Source organism: Neofelis nebulosa, chromosome 2, assembly GCF_028018385.1.
Source record: "Neofelis nebulosa isolate mNeoNeb1 chromosome 2, mNeoNeb1.pri, whole genome shotgun sequence".
In the NCBI taxonomy this organism is placed as follows: domain Eukaryota; kingdom Metazoa; phylum Chordata; class Mammalia; order Carnivora; family Felidae; genus Neofelis; species Neofelis nebulosa.
This window is the reverse complement of record NC_080783.1, coordinates 11653604-11678347: the sequence shown is the minus strand read 5'-3', so window position 1 is coordinate 11678347 and position 24744 is coordinate 11653604. Positions and strand designations below refer to the sequence as shown.

At 41.1% G+C, this 24744-nt stretch overlaps 1 protein-coding gene and 1 long non-coding RNA gene across 4 annotated transcripts in view; both read left to right on the top strand.

The window, feature by feature from the left end:
* The window catches only part of COL4A3 (collagen type IV alpha 3 chain), a 130704-nt gene that overhangs the window by 2367 nt on the left and 103593 nt on the right, over positions 1–24744 (top strand). The gene's annotated exons all lie outside the window — the stretch shown is intronic.
* On the top strand, positions 1867–22708 carry LOC131497028 (uncharacterized). 2 transcript variants are annotated; one of them, XR_009254729.1, is made up of 4 exons: positions 1867–1919; positions 6587–6836; positions 8920–9040; positions 22087–22708. It is a non-coding gene; the product is annotated as an uncharacterized LOC131497028 (long non-coding RNA). The 2 variants fall into 2 exon arrangements; XR_009254724.1 differs by lacking the exon at positions 22087–22708 and adding an exon at positions 14372–16065.

Here is a 24744-nt window from a genome sequence, read left to right as displayed (position 1 = left end):
GTGATGCTCTATGATCATGCAACCTCTAATTATACCAATTTGTAATTATGTTGTCACATTCCCTTATTCTTTTTTTTACATGTAAAATTTCTGTCTTGAATTTGGCCAAATCTTGGTGATTTTCTTGCTGATATTACAATTAATCCATTTGTATTATTTTTAGCATCACTTGAAGCAAGTCTTTGTTACTATTTATAAGAATTATCCTTTCCGTTGCACTTGCTGAAATACATAAAAAGTGTCATTAGAAACCATGAAATGTCTGTAGAGAAAAGGAATCATAGGTTAACCAGTAACTCGTCCAAAGAGTGCCAGCCAGCAAGGCTCCCTCCACAGGGTAACTCTGGCATTGGGCAGGGCACTTGACCTCTCTGAACCTCAGTTTTCTCATCTGTAAAATGAGGCTGAAACCCCTGGTGAGGCCAGCAGGTGAGATCGTGAGTCAGGCCATGGAGTAGGGGCCAGTCTTCAGGGCCAACCATTTGTGGGCATTCTAGACTCCAAGATCAATAATGCCAGAATCCCTGCTTTTCTCAGCGGAGAAGCAGGGGCAGTTGGGGGGGGTGGGGCGTGGTAGTGTCCAATTTCCATTAGAAGTCTCTCAAAGTCTCTCAAAGTCTAGATGTTAGCAAATAAGTCAAAACTTTACAAAACACACCATATTTTTTGTAAAGGGCTAAATAAACTTGGGGCCAAATAATGTGTAAGTACGGGCTAAATTGAGCCTTTGGGCCACGGTATTTATCGTCTTGGTGCTGCACTAGTTACAAACATCATTTTGCTCTAAATTTCTGCAATTGGATGTTAGCAGTTTCTCAAAACAGGGAGAGAGTAGCGATGTTGAGCCCACATTCTGAGTTCAGACTGGGTGGAACTGTCCACCCACACAGTTCGTTCTGAAGTGCCCTGAGTGAAAACCGGTCCCTGGCCTGTCTGTTCAGCTCATCCTCTGGTTCTACCGCCATGGCCAGGCCCAGCTCCGCAACTTGAACCTGGGAGGAGGTACATTGCTGTTGCCTCAGGCAATAAATAGATTTAGGAGATGGGCTGGAGACAGCGCCTCCTTTGATGTCTGCGGAAGGTTAGGTTCATGGTTTGAGGTATGGTTTATCGTTCTTTTTGCCTTAAAGACAAAGCAGAAATACAAAGCAGACAGAGCAGAAATACAGCAAGCAAATATCAGGAGCTGAATAACAGCTGCATTTATGGAAGATGCTTTCTCAACTGGTTTCATGTTTAAATTTTAAGAATGAAGTTGAAACAAACAGAAAGTGTAACAGACACCAATTTATTCATCCCCGAGATTAGGCAAGTATTAATAGGCTTTGACCCGTTTGTTCTCAGGTCTCTCCCTTTAGGGAAAACAATATGTATGTATATAAAAACTCCTCCACATGTTCTTTGCCCCCTCTTTTGTGCATGGTTCTGTATTTATCCAGTGTGTGTGTGTGTGTGTGTGTGTGTGTGTGTGTGTGTGTTAGTCACTATGAAAAATAAATGTTTTCGTTTTGTGGTCCTTCAAATGCAATAAATGGTTTCACATTCATAAGCTTGCTCCCCTCACTCCATATTATGGTTTTGGATTTTATCCATGTTGATACATATAGATGTGATTCATGTATACACATATGGATGTGGTGGTTGATGCATAGTATCCAGTTATACAAATAAAGCACAGTCTATTTTTCCATTCCCCCTGAGCACAGGAAGTTGGTTTCCATGGTTTTGTTTTACAAAGTCGCGACAAGGTAACTGCTCCGTGTAGGTACCATTGTGACAACTAGATTTGGAATTCCTAGGTAGAATCCAAAGGGAAAACATGCTTTAAGTTGCATGAGGAATTGCCAAGCAGACTCCAAAATGGTGGTGCCAGAGTATCTGCTTCCCTACATCCTCAGCAAAACTTGATGTGTTTCGATGTGAGTGAGTATGAATAGGATCTTGTTTTGACCAGGGAGCTCATGGATCTTTTCATGTTTTCATTGGTGGTTTTTATGTACCTCGGGGTGAACTGCATGGACAGCTCTTTGCCTACTGATCTGTTGTGGCCTTGCGCTTTTTCCTCCCTAAGAACTAGGAGTCATTTCTATATCTTGGATGCCACACTTTTGCCATTTAAATGTGCAGCAAGTATGTCATTCCAGTGTCTGATTTATCTTAAATTTAGCTACTGGTGGCTGAACATAGAACTTTTTTTTTTCCTCTGCAATCTCAAACTTCCCATTTTTCCTTGATGTTTTGTGTTTTGCGTCTCATTAAAGTAATCCTTTTCTTCCCTGGGATTATTAAAATGTTCTCTTATGTCAAGAAAAAGTTTTGTAATGTAACTCCTTTGTATTTAGGACTCTTAATCCTGGAATTGTTTTTCTACTTGAGGAATATGATTTTATCTTTTTCCATATATATGATAAATTGTGCCAACATTATTTATTGAACAGTCCGTTCTCCCCCCCCCCCCACCCCTGCTTTGCAGTGTTACATCTGCAAACGTGTACCAAGCACTCATTCATATAGGAGTCTGTTTATATTCATTCATTGGTCTGTTTTTTCAGGGCTTTAACTTCTCACTATGTTTTCAAGTTTTCTGTTTCTTTAATTTCTAAGTATTTGATATTTTTAGTGCTATTGTCAATGTGTTTGTCCCCAATATTTAATAGCCTAACTATCAAAGATAAGCAAACATGGTTGAATTTTTATTTTGACTTTATTTTTATTTATTTTTTATTTTTTTTAATGTTTATTTATTACTGAGAGACAGAGAGACACAGAGCATGAGCAGGGGAGGGGCCAAGAGATGGAGAGACACAGAATCTGAAGCAGGCTTAAGGCTCTGAGCTGTCAGCACAGAGCCCAATACGGGGCTCGAACTCACAAACTGCGAGATCATGACCTGAGCCGAAGTCGGACACTCAACTGACTGAGCCACCCAGGTGCCCCTGTATTTTGACTTTAATCAAGCAACTCTGAATAGTCCAAATGCATTTAAGGCTAACGACCTTCCCCCCAAATACTGCTTTTACTACATCACACACATTTTAGTAAGTGGTATTTCAATATAACTAAATTCAGAATCCTTTCTAATTGATTTGTCCTATGGGTTATTTAGATCCTTATTTCTTAATTTCCAAACAGAGGGAGATTTTCTAGTTAATCTTATTTTTTAATTAAATTGTGATGGAAATGATATTCTGACTTAAAGGTAAATATATATATATATATATATATATACACACACACACACATATATATATATACATATATATTTACCAATTAGGTCGAGAGTTTTTAGTCATGTTATTAAACTTGTACGTGCATATTTGTTTCTTATGTATCCTACTCAGTGCATATTTAATCTGAGAGTCTATAGTTTTCATCAAATCTCAGCTATTCCTAATTTACATTTCTCCTTCCCCACTCTCTCTATTCCTGGCATTCGTAGGATGCATCCTGGACCTTCTCATCTTTTTTCCATTCCTCCTAACTCCTTATAAGAGACACCTTTCATATGCCACTTGGGTCCTCTGGGTCCCACCTTGCTCCTGGTCTGTGGGCACTGACTTTCCCCAGTTGCCAGCTTGGCCACAGACTTTGTACCTGGAACAGCCTAATGGTTCCTCTAGACTCTACTCATGGCTCCCTGTTGGACCTTAGAGGTATAGGGTATTAACACCTGTAGGCAAATCTTTGACCAGTGGGTGATGGGAGCCATTGGATAAATTCTCTTCTCCCCCCCCCCCCCCACAGAAGAACTGTTCTGAACTGCGGAGGTTACCCCAGACTGTCCACGAGACCAGTCATCAGCTGGACTTGAGACCAACTTGGAACATTCTCAGCTTCTGCCTCAGGGGCTTCGTCCCCTGCGCTGCCCCTGTGAACCCTTCCCACACCTCTTTCAATTTTTAATTCTCTCTTCTGCTGTTTGGAAATTTCAGTAGATTGATTTTTCAATCTATTGTAATTTTCAGTGATGAAAAAAAAAAAACAACCTCTGGATGGAACCATTTGACATGGTTTATAACCCCAGATCTATTAATTATCAGCTTTTAAATTTTTGTCTCAACTTCTTTATTTTAAAATGGAAGTAAGAGACTCACTTCAGGATTTTATGAGGATTCAGTGATTTAATACTCATAATACATACTTCACTATATCTGTCACATAGTAATCGTTCAATAAACGTTAACCATGACTATGTTCATTCGTTAAATTTTAATTTCAATGATGGTTCCAGAAGTCGTTTCTGAAGTCTAAATCTATTTGGGCTTTGGGATTTTTTTTTGTCTTTTCTTATAGATTTTCCCCCATTTTTATGCCTTCATTCATTTTACACATACTGATTTCATACTCAATACTTTCTGATTCTTTTTCAATAATTTCATTGAAATCAGGTCTGGGCCTGTCCTGTTTCTTCTGTGTCTATCGGTGATCACCCATGGGGAGACAATGTGAATGAGAAGTTTGGGGGAAATAAAAGCTTCCTCTGTCATCATTCAGCCCACACCACCCCCTCCATTTCACCTCAGTGCTCACAGATTGGAGCTGTTCTGTCCTGGGATTAAAAAAACAACAAAGTAATTCTGTGGCTTCCAGGAGAATTGTTTCCCATTAGAATAGACTTATTTAGTAATGGTTTGGGAGGATGGGGGCACCAAACACATTTCCTTTCGTGTTCTCAGGGCCACCCTCCTCTAGGCCCTCCCACTGCCTGCTTCCTCCGTACATTCTGACTTCCACTAGATGAGTGGGGGTCAAGGCCAACAACAGCAAAGCCACCAGCTTCCTCTCTCAGCTGCCTCTCCCTCTCTGAGGAGAGTTTTCCTTCTTGAGCTTTTCTCTGGGGTTGTAGTAGCTAGTTTGTTTTCAGGCATGATCCCTAGTAAAACTGTGAATTAAATGAAATCTGTCTTTGCCTTTCCCTTATAATTTCTGCCCTGTTACGGAGAGCACAGTAATAACTGCCTTGTGTTAACTCTGGGCAAAGTTAACCTTGTTAAATATTGCAGTTGATGAAAAAACCCTCAAACCTCTCAGTGTACGATTCCAACAGGGCTGTCTGGTTTGCAAATGCCCTGTGGTCCTTCATCATGTGCATATAACCATGGAGTAAAAGAGTTTTTCCAAGATCAGTAAAAACACATGGTGCTCAGAGCATTTTTTTTTTAATTTTTTTTTTCCAGCGTTATTTATTTTTGGGACAGAGAGAGACAGAGCATGAATGGGGGAGGGGCAGAGAGAGAGGGAGACACAGAATCGGAAACAGGCTCCAGGCTCCGAGCCATCAGCCCAGAGCCTGACACAGGGCTCGAACTCACAGACCGCAAGATCGTGACCTGGCTGAAGTCGGACGCTTAACCGACTGCGCCACCCAGGCGCCCCCAGAGCATTTTTGTTCTACAAAGTTTGTATCTGGTCTCAGCCTAAACTTTTTAATCATAACAGCCTTGCACTATAGATTATTTGTTTCACCGCCATTTTCAGTTTCCAAAAATAAGAAAACTGAGATCATATCAACTTTTTAACAGAGTAGACATCTTCCCTATCAGCCCAACCACCATGGCCCTGGCCAGTTGCTTAATCCCTCTGAGTTATCTTCATCTCTAAAAATCAGATGAGAAAGACTCTTACTCCAAGTTCTATGTTTATCTCACAAGATCCCATTGCTGGCTCTTGTCTTCTTAAAACTCCCATGGCCGTCTTTCCATCCCTCTTGGGGTTCCTTCTTCAACTGGCAGTTAAGGCCTCTGGCTTCAGAAGTATTTTCTAGCGAAGAGTGAATTAAAGTATATTGGCTGTATAGTTGTCCACTTTACATGCTTTCCTAAGCTCAGATAAGTAAGCATCAGTGTCCATATCATGCAATAGAAATGTAACGTGAGCCACAGCTATAAGCCACATACGTTATTTTAAGTTTTTCAGTAGCCACATTAAAAAAGTAAGAAGAAACAGATAAAATTAATTTCGGTATATTTCACTTCTCCCCATGCATTCATAATTTTATAATTTCAACATGTAATCACTGTTAGAAACACTAGTACATGTTTTACGGTCTTTTTTTTCATATTAAGTTTTCAAAACCTAGTGTCTGTTTTGCATTTCTAGAACATCTTAATTCAGAGTATCTACATTACATTTCAAATGTCCGTAGCCACATGCGGCCACCATCTTCGATAGCACAGATCCACATACGTGGTGTCCGGATACGAGAGGGAGAGCCAGTCCATAAGGTCATATCCCTGAATGGAACACATTTTGTATGCTTGTTTGCCATAAGAAATAAGCACACGGCAAGGGGTGCTTGGGTGGCTCAGATGGTTGAGCATCCAACTCTTGATTTCGGCTCAGGTCATGATCTTCTGGTTCGTGAGTTCAAGCCCGTGGCATGGAGCCTGCTTGTGATTCTCACTCTCCCTCTCTTTCTCTGCCCCTAGCCCACTTGTGCGCTCGCTTGCTCTCTCTCTCTCTCTCTCAGATTAAATAAATAAACTTAAAAAAAAAGAAGTCAACACACATTAAAATGACAAACTTCAATTAAAGACAGTAGGTCAGCATGGATTGTACCTAACTATCTGTACAACTTTTTCTCCAGAAAATCAAGGTAGTCGACCTTGGCTATCACGCTTAAAGCTGCACGAATTACCACTTGTACATATTTGATGATATTGTGCCATTATCAAAATATGAGTAAGGTGTGTACATGAAGAGTTGAAAACACATCACAAAACAGTGAACATTTGGCAACAGGAAAGGAGAAAAGGAGACATACATTGGAAACCAACATGCCACATCTTGCCTATCAGCTTAAGCTCTAAACTAAATTGCCGCTACAACTTAGCCAAGTAAGAGGTTTAGTGTTCCCTTAAACCAGTCACTTCCAAAAGGATGTCTGTTTTTCTTATCTAAAAATGGTGGTACTATATCTCTTGCAAATAAAGTATTCAACACGATGCCCAGCTTTTATAGTCTAGCTACGATTATATTATTATTATTATTATTATTATTATTATTATTATTAAAATCAGGAACGAGATAATAGGACAGAGACATAGGCATATGACCCAGGTCCTGGCAACTCAATGATAAACAAACTGCATTCCTGGCCACGGTGGGATAGAGAGTCCAGGGGAACAGGGGAGAGAGACAACAGGCCTATAAACATATAGCTCTAGATTGTGGTACCTGCTAGGAGAGAATAGGATGTGGTGATGGAGAAGGGGAGCATTTACCTTAGCTAGGGGTCAATGGGGAAAACCTTTCCAAGGCACTGGCTCACGTAACCCATGAGGCTTCCATGGGGACTCGGGAATGTGGGAAGTGCTGGGGAATGTGGTCCAGACCAGGGCTCTCAACAGTGGAGAGAGGCGAGATGCTTCTAATTGTATGGCTCCCGGGCTGTCAAAGAATAAAACCAAGACTAAAGGAACTTCTACAAAAAGAAGAAGAAAATCCCTGAGTTAATTTACTCACTATGATGGAATACAGATGCTGGGTATTTTGCTAGAGATGGGGCAAGGTATGGGAAACAGGGAGTTAGAGGGGCAGGGGCAGGATGGTTGTGCTAATTAAGGATGGGAGATTGCTCCCTAGATAAGGTGGAATAAGTCCACAGGACTATAATTTTAATGTTTGCACTTAACCAATTCATATTTTAACAAAGAGGCCATGTAGTATGTTTATGCTATTCACAAGACAGTCGCATTAGTAATGGATGAGTAATGAATTCACACTGCAACTTGGTGATGGGCCCACGTGTAAAGTGAGGTGCTGAAAATGTTCTTTCATTCCCTTTGACGTGTCTGTGTCATCCTCTCTCCTCCGCCTCCCTGGGACACGTTTGAATTTGCCAAATGTGGCTGTGAGGCCCAGGGCAAGAAGGTAAAGCTGGGCCAAAGAGCCCTTGTCCCAGCTGACATAGGTTCGGGCCAGAGAGGGCTCTAGCCAGGGAAGAATGAAACCCAGGTTAAGGACCTGCCAGCCGGAGGTGAAGACCCCCAGGTCACTCACAGGACCCACAACACCAGCTTCCCCTCCTGGTGGCTAGAAAGGCAGAACGTCATGTAGGCCCCTCCCCCACCCACCCCAACTGAAATCTGCATATTAATCAGCTCCACAAGGGATTCCTGGGTCCGGTATTGTCTGGGAACTGTGCCAGCCTTGGTAAGGACCCTGGAGGGTCCCTCAAGATGCGATGGGATGGTACTGGAGAGTTTCAAAAGAACTGTGACACGATCTCTATTTTAAAGACTTGTATGACTGTCACATGGAAGAGGTTGACTGTTCTCTTGGGAACCTAGCCTACCTAAAGAAGAGGTGACAAAGCAGGAAGCAAGTCTTGTTGGTACTTTTTCTCTGGATTCTGGTACCTTGGCAGTCAGAAAGAGACTGGAGAACCAGTCTAGATCGACAGAGCAGTTGTTTAATCCGTCCCTGTTAATTGATTCAGTGCAAGTAATTCGATACTCATTTATGTGCACAGAGAGGAAGGTTAAAAATCCAGTCTGATGTCCTGTACATACAATATCAGGCTACCAAAACAATGTTTCCACATATCATTGTAGGTAGTATATATGTGTGTGTGCCTACGCACATATAAAGTATACATTTAAAGAGTATTTGACATTCTCAGTATTTTGGTATTATTGCAATGAGATAATAGTTTTTAAAAAGTATAAGCCTCAGACCTATTTAAAAATGTAATGGTATAAAGATCTGTTATTTTTCTGACAGTAGTTTTGGGGTAAGTTAGGAATTTTCCATTTTTAATCTTTAAGATTGATGTTGGTTAATTAGATTGTATCTCCAAATTCGTTTCTTAGAGAAGTGATCCCAGTGTTTAAAAATGAGTTCAAGTGTATTTAGAAAACTTGGGAAGATTCGTCATTATGTAGACAAAACAGGTCACTGGATTTTTTTTCCCGCCAGGATATTTTGTTGTTACATGAACTTCTCAAGGAAAATTTCTACAAGCGGAAGTTGAGAAATTTGCAGTATTTTCCCTCGAATCAAATGTCAAAGCATATCTGGAGAGACCCAAAACAACAAGGTTAATATTAATTCTCTTTGTTCCACCAGATGATAGGATAATTTTATTCTGTTTATTGTGTATAATATCAGGAAAGCTGAAGCATTCACATGCTGGCTTTAAAAAAATTTTATGTGTTGTTCAAAACTTGGCCAGTGCTTAAAAGTACCAGAAGAAATGTAAAAATGAAAATTACCCATAATCATATTACCCACAGATGATTACTGATAACATTTTGGTCTTTCTCTACCAGACTATTTTTTTATTCTACTCTTTTCACCCAACAATGGGCTGGTGAAAATTTTATGAGTTATTAATTATTACAAGTATCATCTCTAGATGTCTACAGAGCACTTCATTGTAGGTTAGCACTAATAACTTACTTAGGTAATATCTTTCTATTGAATTTTTGTGATTATTTCCAGTTGTTTAGACATAAAGCTGCCATGGAAACTCCTTGAAGACAAACATTTTCTTTTTTTCAACGTTTTTTTTTTTTTTATTTATTTTTGGGACAGAGAGAGGCAGAGCATGAACGGGGGAGGGGCAGAGAGAGAGGGAGACACAGAATCGGAAACAGGCTCCAGGCTCCGAGCGATCAGCCCAGAGCCTGACGCGGGGCTCGAACTCACGGACCGCGAGATCGTGACCTGGCTGAAGTCGGACGCTTAACCGACTGCGCCACCCAGGCGCCCCTTTTTTAATTTTTTTTTTTTCAACGTTTTTTTTTTTTTTATTTGAAGACAAACATTTTCTAAGATCATACTTTAAATAATTTTCCGTGTAGATGCTTTCTTATCAAAGGTCTGGTTTTGTGCATTTCTGAGTAAGATGGAAAGGGAGTATCATTCATGATTTACAGGTAAGGGTCTGACCCAAGAGAACTCATCAAATTAACGAAGGAAGTAGGTTTAGACTTGGGACCAGTCAGTTAAGCATCCAACTCTTGATCTAGGCTCAGGTCACGATCTCACGGTTTGTGTGTTTGAGTCCGGCATCAGGCTCTGCACTGACAGCATGGAGCCGGCTTAGGATTCTCTGTCTCCTGTCTCCCTCTCTGTCTCTGCCCCTACCCCATTTGTGGCATCTCTCTCTCTCTCTCTCTCTCTCTCTCTCTCTCTCTCTCTCTCTCTCTCTCTCTGTTTCTCAAAAATAAATAAATCAACTTGGAAAAAATATAGCTTTAGAATTGGGAGTTCTGGTTATTTGGGTTCTTTAGTAGGACTCTTTCTTGCCAAAACCATCTCAGATGATTGAAAAGGAGTGTCAGATGTCACTTTATTCGTTATTTAAATAACAAAGCACTATTTGCGATAAGATGATTTTTAAAATGCTTCAGTTATTCGGAAGGAACTGAATTCAGAAGCTATACCCTTTTACAATCAAAACATCAATGAAATACTTTTACTTACTGAGATATTCTTCATCTCTGCAATCTGGAAAGAGCTCTACCTATTTCCATGTTGCTTCCCCTACTGATCTCCTGGAAGACACGTGTTATGTCTTATTTATAACACAGACAGCTCCAACTCTTGGCAGGACCTTTGGTATAAGTAGTCCCCAGTGAATGTTTCTGGAACAGGGCCAACATTGTATTTTAAACACTAAAACTAAAAAGGCAATAAAGAATTAGTAGATTCTTAAATCCTTTGACACAAGAGTAAAAACAAAGCATTTATTTTCCAGGTGAAATGTTGAATGCACCATTCATTAATTCAGCTGGATGCTGGGACCAAAGGTAGATAAAACCCACATGGTCCCTCCTGCCCTCATGTAGTATGCCACCGAATGAGGGCTTTAGATAAGGACACAGACAATAACAAGAAAATTAGATATGCTCTCACAGGGCAAATACGGAAAAGCAAAATTTGAGTGGAGTTGAGAGGAAGAATAAAGATCAGTTAAATGTACGAAAAAGTGAACACGTGGGCTTTATGGTGTAACAGCAATAAATTGTGGAACGACAATGGGGCCAGGAAGTGGTAAGTTTCCAGTGGCTTGAAAACACAGCTTATCTTCAAAGTAAAGTACTTAAGGAGCGCCTGGGTGGCTCAGTCGGTTAAGCGACCGACTTCAGCTCAGGTCATGATCTCACAGTTTGTGAGTTCAAGCCCCTCATTGGGCTCTGTGCTGACGACAGCTCAGAGCCTGGAGCCTGCTTCCCAGATTCTGTGTCTCCCTCTCTCTCTGCCCCTCCTCCGCTCACGCCCTTGTCTCTCTGTCTCAAAAATAAATAAAACATTTTAAAAAACAACAACAACAACAAAAGCAAAGTAAAGTACTTAAAACTGTTGGGAGTGCAGAAAGCAGCACGTACAGTAACTGATAATACTTCAGTCAGCTTCCAGCCTCCACCCCTTCTGGAGCCCACATCAGCATTTAGATAGCGGTGCTCCATACGATACACACATGAACGGGATTTCTCTTCTTTTGCCATGTTAGGCAAAAGCATTCCTGCAAACCCCTTCCAGTTGTGAAAAAAAAAAACCTAAGAACAGTCCTGTATCTGAAATCTCATCAGGTGAGTTTCCTACTGATTGCAAGCCAGCGTATAGGCCCATGCAGGCGTCAACACTCTCTCAGGTCGCACATACACTGGAGAAGACCAACGGGTAGATTTATCGAGCTCTGCGGGTGCCTGTGCTGTGCCCATGGACCTTCAGAGCTTCTACCCGCTGTGACCTGCTCAGGCCTTTCAGAGACAGAGCGTTCAGAGCCCACGTGACCTGAAGGAGCAGCATCCCCAGCCTCCAGGAGACCAGTCATAGAGGCAAGGACATCTTGGGACACCCTGCCATCCTACAGAGATCGCGCAAGACAGCAGTATGCCCTTCCCCCCAATCCTGTGCCGGAAAAAAGTCACTGTTGCCACAGTTTGGGGCAAGCCACTTGCATTCCAAGACTCTCCATTTCCTCAATCATAAAATGTGGTAGATAAAACCTATCCCTCCTCTCTCCAGAAATAATATAATTGAACACATTTTGCATTGTACAAGTGCCAAGTAGTATTGAGACAGGAATGAGCTTCAATATCAGCAAAGCAATAGTCCAAATGTTTCTGATACTCATTTAATTCTCCTGTTATTTTGTGACTCAGTATCAACTTCCTGGAATGTATTAAGGAGTTTCTTCTTTTCAAAAATATTATTCAGTGCATTCTTTGCTGCTGGTATTTTCTAATAACATTATTTGGAAACATCAGCAGAAATGGCATCCTCCCTCAGCACTGTCCCCGTTAAAAAATGAACATTTTGTTTCCCTTACACCGCCCCATGTAAATACTGATGCAAAACTCATCCAATGATTCCATCGCTTTTACGGTCACCCGCCAAATACCTCACCTAAAATACCTGTTAATTAGAGAGTTCTGGGCAACACTTAATAGTAATCATTTGGTCCTTTCTTTCAAATATAGGCTTTTTGGCATGTGTTTTTAAGAGAAGCCATGAGCCAGCTCTGGCACACAGCCTCCCTCAGATTCCACTAATGTGTAATCGGCAGCAACAGGGTCGGAAGTGCAAATTCGCTTGGTGCACATTCACTGAGCACCTACCTTAAGGGCAGTACACTATGCAGAAGATACTCTCGGAATATCCTTTATTTTTTGTATTTAAAAAAAATTTTGTTTTAGTGTTCATTTATTTTTGAGAGGGAGAGAGACAGTGCAAACAGAGAGAGAGAGGGAGATACAGAATCTGAAGCGGGCTCCAGGCTCTGAGCTGTCAGCACAGAGCCAGACGCAGGGCCCGAACCCACGAGCCAGGAGGTCGTGACCTGAACCAAAGTTGGATGCTTAACCACTGAGCCATCCAGGCGCCCTTCCAAATTTCCTTCAAACAGGAAGGCTCCTTGGGAAGTTTATGATAATGAAGCCACTGGAACTAATGATTGGACTAACTGAACAAAAATATTTTTTCTACGCTGATCTTTTTTTCCTAACAATAAAAGTAATACATGCTCATTTGTGAACATTCAAGATATATAGAAAAGTATATATTTTTTTATTGTTTTAATGTTTATTTATTTTTGACAGGGAGAGAGAGAGAGAGAGAGAGAGAGAGAGAGAGAGAGAGAGAATGAGCGGGGTAGGGGCACAGAGAGAGGGAGACACAGAATCCAAAGCAGGCTCCAGGCTCTGAGCTGTCAGCACAGAGCCTGACGCGGGACTTGAACTCACAGACCGCAAGATCATGACGTGAGCTGAAGTCGGACGCTCAACAGACTGAGCCACCCAGGCGCCCCTAGAGAAGTATGTTTTTAAAAAGCACACGTAGTAAAAGAACCTAAGGGGACCCAGTGTTAATATTGTGTCATATTTGTGTAAAAATGAGATCATATGGTATAAGGCATTTTGTATCCTGCTTTTTTGACATTGTTTCATTTAACATCTTTTGAAAACAATTACATACTGTTACATCATGTTTATATACCAAGTTTAGGTTTATTTAACCTAAATTTTTGATATAATAAACAAAGCTATGATGAATTCTTGCCCGCATATCTTTTTGTAATAGACTTATATAGTAAAATTATTAATTAGCTCAGCTGGTATTTTTTTCTTTTCTTTTCTTTTCTTTTTTTTTTTTTTTTTTTTTTTTTTTACCACAGATTCTACTTGTCAAATGACAGACACGGTTTTAATACCAGTAAGCAAAAACAAAGCAAAATCATGCCAAATCCTATCATGGAAATATAACTAGAGATAAAATTTCAATATATATTCTATTGTCTTTTTTTTTTACTTAATCCAGAACATGATTTGATGTATGATATGAGCCAAGGAGCTAATTTTTTTTAATTTCTCAAATTAGTTAATTTTGCCAACATTATGTTTATGATAATCTACCCACTCCCACATTGACTTCTAGTGATCTCACCTCTGGTCAAAAATGAACCAAAAGAATATCTTGGCTAGAGCCAGGGGTTTCTTGGGACACAGAGCTGAAGATGAGATGCATGGCTCCTGGCCACAAATAAAGTATGGGTTTTGCCAGTTATTTTCTTTGTTATAGACCTAGAGTCAGTCTTGCATTAGATAGATTTAAAGACTCTTGCCTCAACCCACTCACCATTTCACAGTGCCCCTTCATCCCTCACCCTTAGCTCTAAATCTGGAAGGAGATAGGCTCAAAAACCCCCACTAGTCATTACCATAGGGCATCTCATTGGTTTTAGACGATTCCAGGCATTTGGAGAAAACGAGCCATTTCCAATCCATTGGCCAAAGAGCAAGATTCTCTCTCTCCCCAAATATCACTCCTTCTACCTCATCTCCTCTTGCTTCCCTCGCCCATTTTTATGACCTTTCCACAGGTGACAGTTGGGCTTAGGATCTCTTGGACTTTTCTCTAGGTTTCTTGAAGGCCAATCTGCCTTGAACCACGCATCGGAATGAAACTAAATTGATTTCCTTATATCAAGTTGAGCAGTAGCTTGGTAAGCACGATAGTACAACCTCAGTAGATTGTATAATGACTGCATTCTAATCTCAGAAGCAAATACAGTTGCAGGAGAAAAAATCAAATGGAGATAAAGAAAAGACCTTAAGACTCCACGATTTTGTAAAGGAGGAAAATGTTGGAGATTTTGACCTACACCCGTTGAAACAAAATATCACCTGGACCCGTTTTGAACCTCATCATACGTATGACTCCTAAACTTTTTATGTAATCAGGTTAGCACGAATGCAAAGCGTTTAACATGTTCCGATGCAAAACCAGAAGACGAATACCAATTACTCTTAACATCCGCCCATTAACATACCGTAAATGATTTACTTGGGAATCTATTTCAATAAAGTTCACCTTCAGAAAGTGGCAATCAGAAAAGCTTCACGAAAACCAGACTTGTTTTCACATCGAAACTGCTGTGCTTTTTCATTTGGAGAAATCACTGACTTGCTCTAAATAGAGTGGGCTCTTTGTTGTTGTTATTATAAGCTTTCCTTGGCCTAGAATTTTCCTGTTTATTCACTATGAGGAAGAGCGTGCTTTGTGTTTCTAACATTGGAGTGGTGGTTCCTAACTCTGTAGGCGTATTGAAGGTAGTGATGTTCATCATAATCACCACAATGAGCTGTGACCCCCGAAGAGGTGATCTCCAGTGGTCTGTATCTGGGGCTTTCCGGAGAAGCACAACTGGGCACAGCTGTGCATTAGAATAAATTAAGGGCTTCTTAATTACATTCATATTTTCTCCCTGAACTCTTAAGTCCATCATTTCTCACCATTTTTGCCATGAGGACCCTTTGCCCCTGCAAAACTTTTTAACAGAGACAAACATATTTGAGAGGATAGTTAGAAAGTCAGTCTTTACGTAACTCATGCCACCCACAGCCAGCTGCATGGCCCTGGCTGAGTTGGTGAACTTTGTTTCCCTTATTTGTAAAAGGGGGACAACAGGATAGACCTGTAGGTTTATATGCATGATAACGATTACGTACAATGGGGTCTCTAAATGCTTAGCAGTGTGCCTAGCACGTTAGGCGCTCAGTAGGTATTCGTGGTGGTGAAGGGTGATATTTGGCAGCCGTTTGACCAAACCTTCATCTGGCTCCTACCTACTGGAACCCACCAGTCAAAAGTCTTTACCCTTTGCTTTACAGTCTCTTGCTGTACAACTGAGAGATCAGTCGGGCTATTCATTTTTTAATATGAGACTCTGATGATATCACAAAGTCTTTGCTTTAATTTTTTATTCCAGTTTAACAACAGGAACAAAGATAAATGACATTGTATTCGCAGACATTGGATTTTTGAAAGATTTGACTTTTGAACGTACGTGAAGTAATTTCTGTATAAATAGATTCTTGAGTGTTATGCATTTTCCGAAAGAAATAGAGTGGTTCTGTTTGTTTGCTTACTTGCTTTGCCATTTTTTAAAAAGATTTGGAAGTACATATATAAACATCTTGAATTGTGCTGCTTAAAATAAGCATTTGGGGCCAAAGAGCCCGGGATAACAGTGACCAGCATAAGAACAGGGTGAATCTGGGGAATTTCTGAGAACCTGGTGGCCCAGGAATGTCTGAATGTTCCAAACAGAGACCAGACCAAAGTAGTGGGTGGGAATAAGGGCAACACAGATCAGAAGGCTCATTGGAATTCATCTGACTTCAGACTTTAGGTCAAGCCAGGTAGAGGATTGACTCGAACTTGGTGGTTATCAAACTTGGCCAGAAGAACCTAAACAAAGAGGAGACAGTATGTCTAAGGTCAGTAGAGGGGGCAGATGGAAACCAGGTGACAGGAGAAATCAGAGTGTAGTGACATCTGCTCTTTTTTCCTGACCTCTCTCCTGTCCCCCTCTGGTGGTGGCATGTCGATTTTACTTGAGGGAGCTATCATCCCCTCATTGCCAAGGGCGTGGGCACATGACCTCAGCTGAGCCAGTAAGTGCCCTCCCCCAGGAATTCGGATCTTCAACTGAAAACGCAAGGAGCTTATTCATCCTGACAGCAGTGCCCTGAAAAACTTTCCGTTCGTTTTTGTACCTTGATCCCCACAACGGCCCTGAGGCTGGTCTTTTCTGAGGCCTGTTTATTTAACTTTTCTTCAACTTCTGTGTGCTGCCCCATGTCATTCCAACAAATTCCTCTTTTATCATTGAGTTAGCCTAAATAATTTCTGTTGCTTGCCACCAAAGAACCCTGGCAAGGGTTCAGGAATCCAGACAACAGTCTGGCCAGCAGAACTGGTGGGTCAGCAACCTTCTCCCCTGGCCAAGAAGCCTCTTATATTAACATGTGAGGAGAGTGTTACCCTCAGGAGCAACAAATGCAGGCCAGCAAGTGCACATGGGTGAACTCTTGCTAGGAAACTGATCTGGCAGTTGCCCAAGATGGACTGGGGGAATGTGAGAACTGAGTTACTGGTTAATGATTGCTTATCACCAAATTATGAGGTGCTTTCTGTTTTGAATGCATCTAGTATGAGTGCCAGCCCAGGTAAAATCAATGTTGACTCTATCAATCTATTAAAAAAAGTGGAAACTATTGAAATGTCTCTTCCCAGAAGATGTCACTTGGAATAACACCTTGACTTAGACCCTCATCAAAGTAACCTTCCTTGCCAGCTTGGTTTCAGCCCTCTGCCTTGCTGATCCAGGCCCCTTGAGCAGTTATGGTCCTTGCCTTTTGTACCGAGAAGGATCCGGTCAAAATTTTTGCTGCACGCTGTCCTTTGGTATTCATTTCTACGTCTATTGTCATGAAATATGTCTTTGCACTTTGCAAGGCATGCCTTTTCTTCACCAGCAAATTATTTTCTTTAGCTGCTTCAAATAATTTAATCTGAACACGTTTGGAGGTCATACACAGAACCAAACAAACCAAATAAAGCGTTTGAAGTATATGAAAAAAACCTAACCCCGTTTTTTTCATCACGCACATTTTGGAAAAATTCTCTACACACGGGCGTACACATTCTTGACCCTTACGCCTCCTAGCTGTTCCATTGGACTTTTGACATTAGGTTGAATTTGTTTTTTAGAAGTGGATTCGGCCAACCAACCAAATTGTAAAAAAAAACCCGAAAGCTTCCGGCCAAGTGCAAGGTTTAGCTGATTACTGATTAAATGGAGAATGGGTAGCTCCAGGTGAATTGCCCCAGGGCTCTCAGCGATTAGCCCGGGTGGTTAGCACTTGGTATTACTAGTCAGTGTACAAAGATCACATAACATCTCCATATGGCCTGGTTGACCTCTGGCTGTCTGAGAAAAAGTGGTGTTTGCTCTTGTGCGTATGGCGAAACGGTCACTGCTGCTAGGGGAGGAATATAAATGTAACTTGAACATGGTGTGTTCACCTTCGAGTATAAAAAGGATGTATTATGTTTCATTTGACAGACGGTGCACCAGTTTTCCCCCATTCCCATCACCATATTACTGTCTTTACCTTTTATGCGTATTTGGCCCTCTTGAGACCAGAGGGTGAGGCCCTGCTCCATGGGTACTTACGGTCCCCACAGAAGAGGGTGAATATTCCCCATCACTAGCCAGGGAAGAAGTACAAAGAAAAGTGAAATTCAGAAAGAAAGCCTTAGGCCAGTTCTCATCATTTAGTCTGTGCAATAGTCCTCTGTGGAGTTTATTTTAAAGGGCAGGTTTCCTGGCAAAATCCTCATGCTGTGGCCTGGGAATCTGCACTCGTCACATCTCAGATGATTCCTGGTTTTATTAGGGAGCAAGCAGGTTCCCCTATTTGTAGATTTTAATATAATTGATATACCATGCGGGGAGTGTAGACCATCCATTTTTGAGAGGTATTCTATGAGATAAAATATCCTTGCTTCAAGACACAAATAAAGAATCATAAAGCTTCCCTTCCTAATTGTCATACCTCAACTTTGAGAATCACATTAATATTTGCCTTACAGATTCACTTTGCCACACACTCATGTTAATTATTCGGTTATGTTTTGGACAATGTGAAATATACGTGCATCTATGTAACAAGTTGTGTAATAATTAGACTTAATTGTGTGAAGGTTGAATAAAAATACAATTAATTTAATTGGAAATAAAAGCTAGTGTTTGGTCATCAGTATAATTCACTATAGAAAACATGCATCTTAGAAAAGGCCCTAGGCAAGCATTTTTTCAAAAATCAAACTGTAGATAACTTACATCTTCAAAGAAATTTTGAACCCATCAAGAAATAAGCACTTAAGAATCAGCCCTATATTTAGTACTTACCGTAAACACACTTGGCAGGAAAATTAAATAATAGTACATCAGTACTATCAATTCAGAGCCAAAATGTAGAGAGAATATGCAGGTTTAAGGGCACCTGGGTGGCTCAGTCGGTTATGCGGCCGACTTCGGCTCAGGTCATGATCTCGCAGTTCGTGGGTTTGAGCCCCGCGTCGGGCTCTGTGCTGACAGCTCAGAGCCTGGAGCCAGTTTCAGATTCTCTGTCTCCCTCTCTTTGACCCTCCCCTGTTCATGCTCTGTCTCTCCCTGTCTCAAAAATAAATAAAACGTTAAAAAAAAAAAATTTAAGAATATGCAGGTTTAGTGACCATGTTACCTCATGGTCCCATCAACAGCAGGAATTACAGAATCTCGGTAGAAGTTTCTGTTGCTGTCATTCCTGCCCCAGCTAACCAACCACATCATCCTCTACCTTGCATGTGTCCTATCTTGTGGTTTCTGCTCATTCACATCATCTGCCAGGGCGGCTCCCTTCTGCCTTCTCTCTGTTGGTCTGGGCTTCTCTCACTCCCAAGCACCTAATTCCCCATTGCAAAGAGAACCTGATTGGTCCAGCTAATCATTCCATCTTTGCCTGGATATAACTTTTGGGTTAGGGTATATCATAAACTCCTTAACCATGACCCTGTACAATGGAGTCCTACCCACCCCTGGACTACTCTGGTCCAATCAGCTGTGCCCAAGGATTCAGTCCATAATAAACTCTCAAACAACAAATCCCTACCATTTTGCTTTTATGGAGTCTTAATGAGAACAATGTCCCCAAATTACATCTTTTTTAAAACTAAAATAAATATTTAATAATGCCAGATACTATCTGATTGTTCTGCTCTAATAGAAAAGTATTTTAAGCCCAAATCTAACATTTCTTTATAAGAATCCTGGCTTCTTTCTCACTAGGTTGTTAAGGGACCTTGTTATTTTTTTAAAATCACTTTCAAAAAAAAAAATCACTTTCAGTACTAACATTGGAATTTTTTGAGTACCTGGAGTTAAAAAGTGATAACCATTTGGACATTGTACCCTTTTTCTAGGAGATTTTCAGTCCGATTCTGTTTATAAGCAGATATTTAACACTGAAAAAAGGATCCCAAACAGCCTTTTCAAAGCTCAGTGATCCATTGTGAGACATTGGCTTAACACAAAATACTTTTACATAACCCAAGCCACCAAGAGGGATATCCGGTCAGCTATTTTTAAAGCCTTCTCCCCCACATCATCTCACGTAACAGAGTTACAGCAGTTTGCTTAGAAAATTGGCACAGGTTCTGTGATTCATGAAATGAAAAGCCAAACGAAATGTTTTTAACTTCTTTAAAACTGGAACCATTTTCACTTAATGTGTTACAATACCAAAATAATAATAATAACTTTCAGGATCACATACACGTGTATGGATGCACAATATAGTTTTTTGCGTTGATATGTGTATTTATAGTATTGCGTATTGGGTTTATCAGATGAATAATTTTCTAATTAACTCACTCAACAAGTGCTTGCAGAGCTTTTATGGTGTGCCAAGGGCTGTGCCACAGGTGGGGCCTGAAGGAGAGGGAAGTAGACCTGACCTCACGGAGCTTCCAGTCTGGTAATAGCTGGGCAACTGCAATGTCATACACTAGGCCTGTGATGTGGTGGGAGAGAATGCTTGCCAAAAAGGGAAACGGAGAAGCACGGAGAAGGCTTCCCAAAGAAAGTGATATCCACACTGAGACCTGAAAGATGAGGAAAGTTCAACCAGGAAGGATGGGAGGGAAGAATCTTCCAGTAGAGGGAACAGTCCATGCTGGACTGGGGCTTCTTATTTGAGGGCCAGAGAGAGAGGGCCAACGTGCCTAGATGTGGAGAGATGGGAGGAAGGAGAAGGGAGGTTGGAGAGGTGGGTAGGACCCCATTGTACAGGGTCATGGTTAAGGAGTTTGAGCTTGATGCTAAGATGGGAAACACAAGAAGGTCTTGAACAGGACAGAGAGATGATCAGATTTATCCTTTGGAAACAGCAAGAATGGGCAATAGATTGGAGGCAGGGAGAAACTGAGGCATGGCGGTGATCCAGGTGCAAGACAGAGGTGGTCTGAAAGAGGATAAGAGTCAAGAGGGTGGAAAGAAGCAAGTAGACTTGTGCAGTTGTTTAGGTCTAATCAATATAACTTGATGACTGTAGATGGATGGCTGTGCATCTACCCAAACTTAGCATCAAAGTACTGCCCTCAACTAAAGACATTCATTTTATAAGCATTCCTTTTATCAAGTAAGAATTAAATAACACACAGTTCCAATTAGCAGCCTTGTGATTGTAAGTAACCTAAAACTCTATTCCCAATGGCCCAGACAGAGGCTCCTGGCTGGCTCAGTCAGAGAGCATGTGACCCTTGATCTTGGAGTGGTGAGTTTGAGCCCCACATTGGATATAGAGATTACTAAACACAGACACACACACACACGAACGGTCTATGTTTTAAAAGAGGGCGTAAACAATAAAAAGAATATTTTTTGTTCTCATGACTTAAAAATCCAGTGGTCAGGAGGGTTTCAGGTGAGGCTAGATCCACTGTTTCACTGATATCATCAAAGACCTGGTTTCTTTTGCGTTTGCTGTTCTTGTGTCTGGTTCGTCCTAAGGTTGCCTTCCTTCATGGACTCAACGGTATACTTCCACGTTTGTGTCGTGACAACCACGAGGAAAAACCACCTCCTCCGGTTATTCCCTCCCAAAACAACGAGTTTCATTTCTCAAAAATACTTAGGAAAATATTTTTGAGTCCCACTGTGAAGCAATCACAGTGGCCAGAGAAACGATGTGCTCTGACCAAGAAGAAGAAGAATGTCAAATGGAGGGGGAAGGAAAGCAAATATCTACTACATTCAGCTAATTTCTCTTAGCATCTTAACTGAAGTTCACCGTTGAAAATGAGTTGAAATGTTCACCAAACAAGGGTATTTTTGAAATAATTTTTCATCTTTCAATGCAAGGCGTGCATGTCCCCGCAGAGCTGGAGGCGTACTCAAAAGAGCAGTGTTCCCCCCTCACTGCTGCTCTGGCCGGCCTGCTGCGTCTCTCTTACTTTCTCTGCTGGTTCGACAGATACACCTTGAATCTCATCTTTTGCAAATCCTGATGCTCTTTTAAAACTTGGACATAGGGGCGCCTGGGTGGCTCAGTCGGTTAAGCGTCTGACTTCGGCTCAGGTCATGATCTCGCGGTTTGTGAGTTCGAGCCCCGCATTGGGCTCTGTGCAGACAGCTTGGAGCCTGGTACCTGCTTCAGATTCTGTGTCTCCCTCTCTGCTCCTCCCCTGCTCACGCTCTGTCTCTCTCAAAAATAAATAAACATTAAAAAAAATTTTTTTTTAAAGAAAGAAAAACAGTCCACAAAATCACTCTGCCTCAGCAGTATAGAAAGTGTTGAATGGCTCCATCCAAGAAGCGTTTACGGAGCGCCCGTGGTGGCCAGGCCCCATATCAAGGATTCAAAGCAAAATGTGCCAATGGGCCACAATAGATTACAGTGACTCAGCAAAACAGAGTTATCATATTTCAAAGTCAGCCTAATAACTCATCTTGGAGACAGATGTGGCTAAAACTTTACACCGTTGGCTTCAACTTCAAGAAATTTCAGTATAATTCTAATAGAAACCCACTGTGAAATCTCACATAACTTTTAATGGAAACCACTGTCTTATTTTAGTCATTGCAAAAGGCTAAAAATAAAGATTTTTTTCCCGTAATTCATCTGTGAAACACTAATAACAGTAAGAACTTAAAATAATGCTAATGTTCTCACAAAGCACAAAGATGCTGGAATGAGTTCGATGATTTCTTCAAGGGCAGCGCCCTTATCCAAAACAGGCTAATGAGAGTCGTGGAGCTTGAGTTTCTCTAACGGTGACTGCATAATTTCTTCAATTTCTGAAGCGCACCCTTTAGAAGAAAGTAGTTTGCTCTAAATTCCAGTACTCAATTTTTCCCTGGTTATAGGATAGAAAGCGAGACATGCTTTTATTTTTTTTTTTTTAATTAATTGATTAGTTTATTGGAGGCCTTTTCCCTTTGACATATTGCAATGACATGGTGACGTGTGCTCATAAAAACAACAAAAAATATCCCATAGAATCTGTATATTTTGGAAGAAGCATGCAATGCACTTTTAATTTAAGAAATAAAAGGAAAAAAGAGTTACATGTACACAAAGAAATAAGGAAGGGAGAAGAAAGTGAAGGTGAATAATAATGTCATGTGTGGGTAAATCAAACATTTTCAGCATGTAAGCAAAGGAAGAAACCATAAAGAGAAATTTTGATAAACATGATTATAAAAAAAGAACTGCCACTCAAGAAATTAAATTGAAAGGAAAATTAAAGACTCAGAACAATATTCGCAGTACATATATATCAAGTATTTTGACAATTCCTTAAGAAAAAAATTAACTCAATAGAAACATAAGCAGCAGACAAAAATGAAAAAATACAGGGGTGCCTGGGTGGCTCAGTTGGTTAAGCATCCAACTCGCGAGACATGCTTTTAAAACAGAGTATAAGTACCATTCGGATGCAAAATGTATCTGAAAAAGAGACGGTTCATTAATTACGTTATTCCAGGAGCTGACCACCTAGTTCATCTCGAACAGCTTCTCCAAGCCTGGCTAAAGGATTGGAAAGCAGGCTAGGTTGGCGTTCGGCTGTTATCTCCCCCTCCTATCATTTTGTGGGATTTCTTCATGTGCGTATAACGTTGTGAAATGTTGAAGTGGTGTGGCATATGCTGCCACATTCGACTTGGTCGTTTCGTTTTCCCCACAACCTCACAGGGGAGTGATGAAGTCAGAAGACCAGGACGAACACCCATCCCAGGCTCGAGTTTTCTGATCTCCTCAGCTTTTTGTGGGGATGAACTGATGTAGCAGATACGAGTGTGTCCCTCTTGTCCTGGGGTTGACGTTGGGACTCTGAAGTCCTCAAAAGTAGCGGCACCTGAGACTGCGTGACGGCCCTCTTCTGTGACCCAAACCCTCAGTCTTTGAAAGCGTCCCTTTTTCTGGGACTTTCTCTGTATGTGTGGTGGAGGAAGGGATGGGGAGAAGTGGATACAGATGTGTCCTCTGTGTGGGCGAGAGTGAAGAGTGCGTAAAAGATCTTTGATAAATCAAATTGGCCAAAATAAGAGTTTAGAGCAACGTTTCTCAAACTTCCTGTCGTGAAGGGAGAGTTTGGCTTTGTGGTTTACTTTCCATTTTATCTTGGACCATTAGTGTTGTAAAATATGATGAAAATTAGTTGTAAGAAAGTAGAATAAGAAAGATATAAAATATAAGCCCAAGTCTCTTGTTTTAGATTCAGCCAGCATTGTTAGCTCTGTCAAATCGCTCTCCCCTTTCCAAATCCTTATGGTCAAGCTCTATATTTATTTAATCATGGACAGGTTAAGAAACGAAGACCCATGCTTTGAATGGCACTGGGGCCTGAATAGCGCAATTGACAATCAACCTGATATGTCAGACAATCTCCTGAATATAAAAATCCTTCTTGGGGCGCCTGGGTGGCGCAGTCGGTTAAGCGTCCGACTTCAGCCAGGTCATGATCTCGCGGTCCGTGAGTTCGAGCCCCGCGTCGGGCTCTGGGCTGACGGCTCGGAGCCTGGAGCCTGTTTCCGATTCTGTGTCTCCCTCTCTCTCTGCCCCTCCCCCGTTCATGCTCTGTCTCTCTCTGTCCCAAAAATAAATAAAAAACGTTGAAAAAAAAAATCCTTCTTTTCCACCTGAAATATTTATAAAAATTAGCCATAATTTATCACAAAGAAATGCTGATGGCATCCCACAAATTCCACAAATAAAGCAAGAATCAAAACCTGCTCACCATACAATAAAATTACAAACAAATAGAAACAAACGGGAACCCAAAAAAAGCCTACCTATGCATTTTGAATCTTCCTCCCAAATAACTCTTAGCTTAAAGAAGTCAAGATCACAATGGCATGATAGTTAAATAAATACTGCGAATGAGAAGATGAGGAGTAAA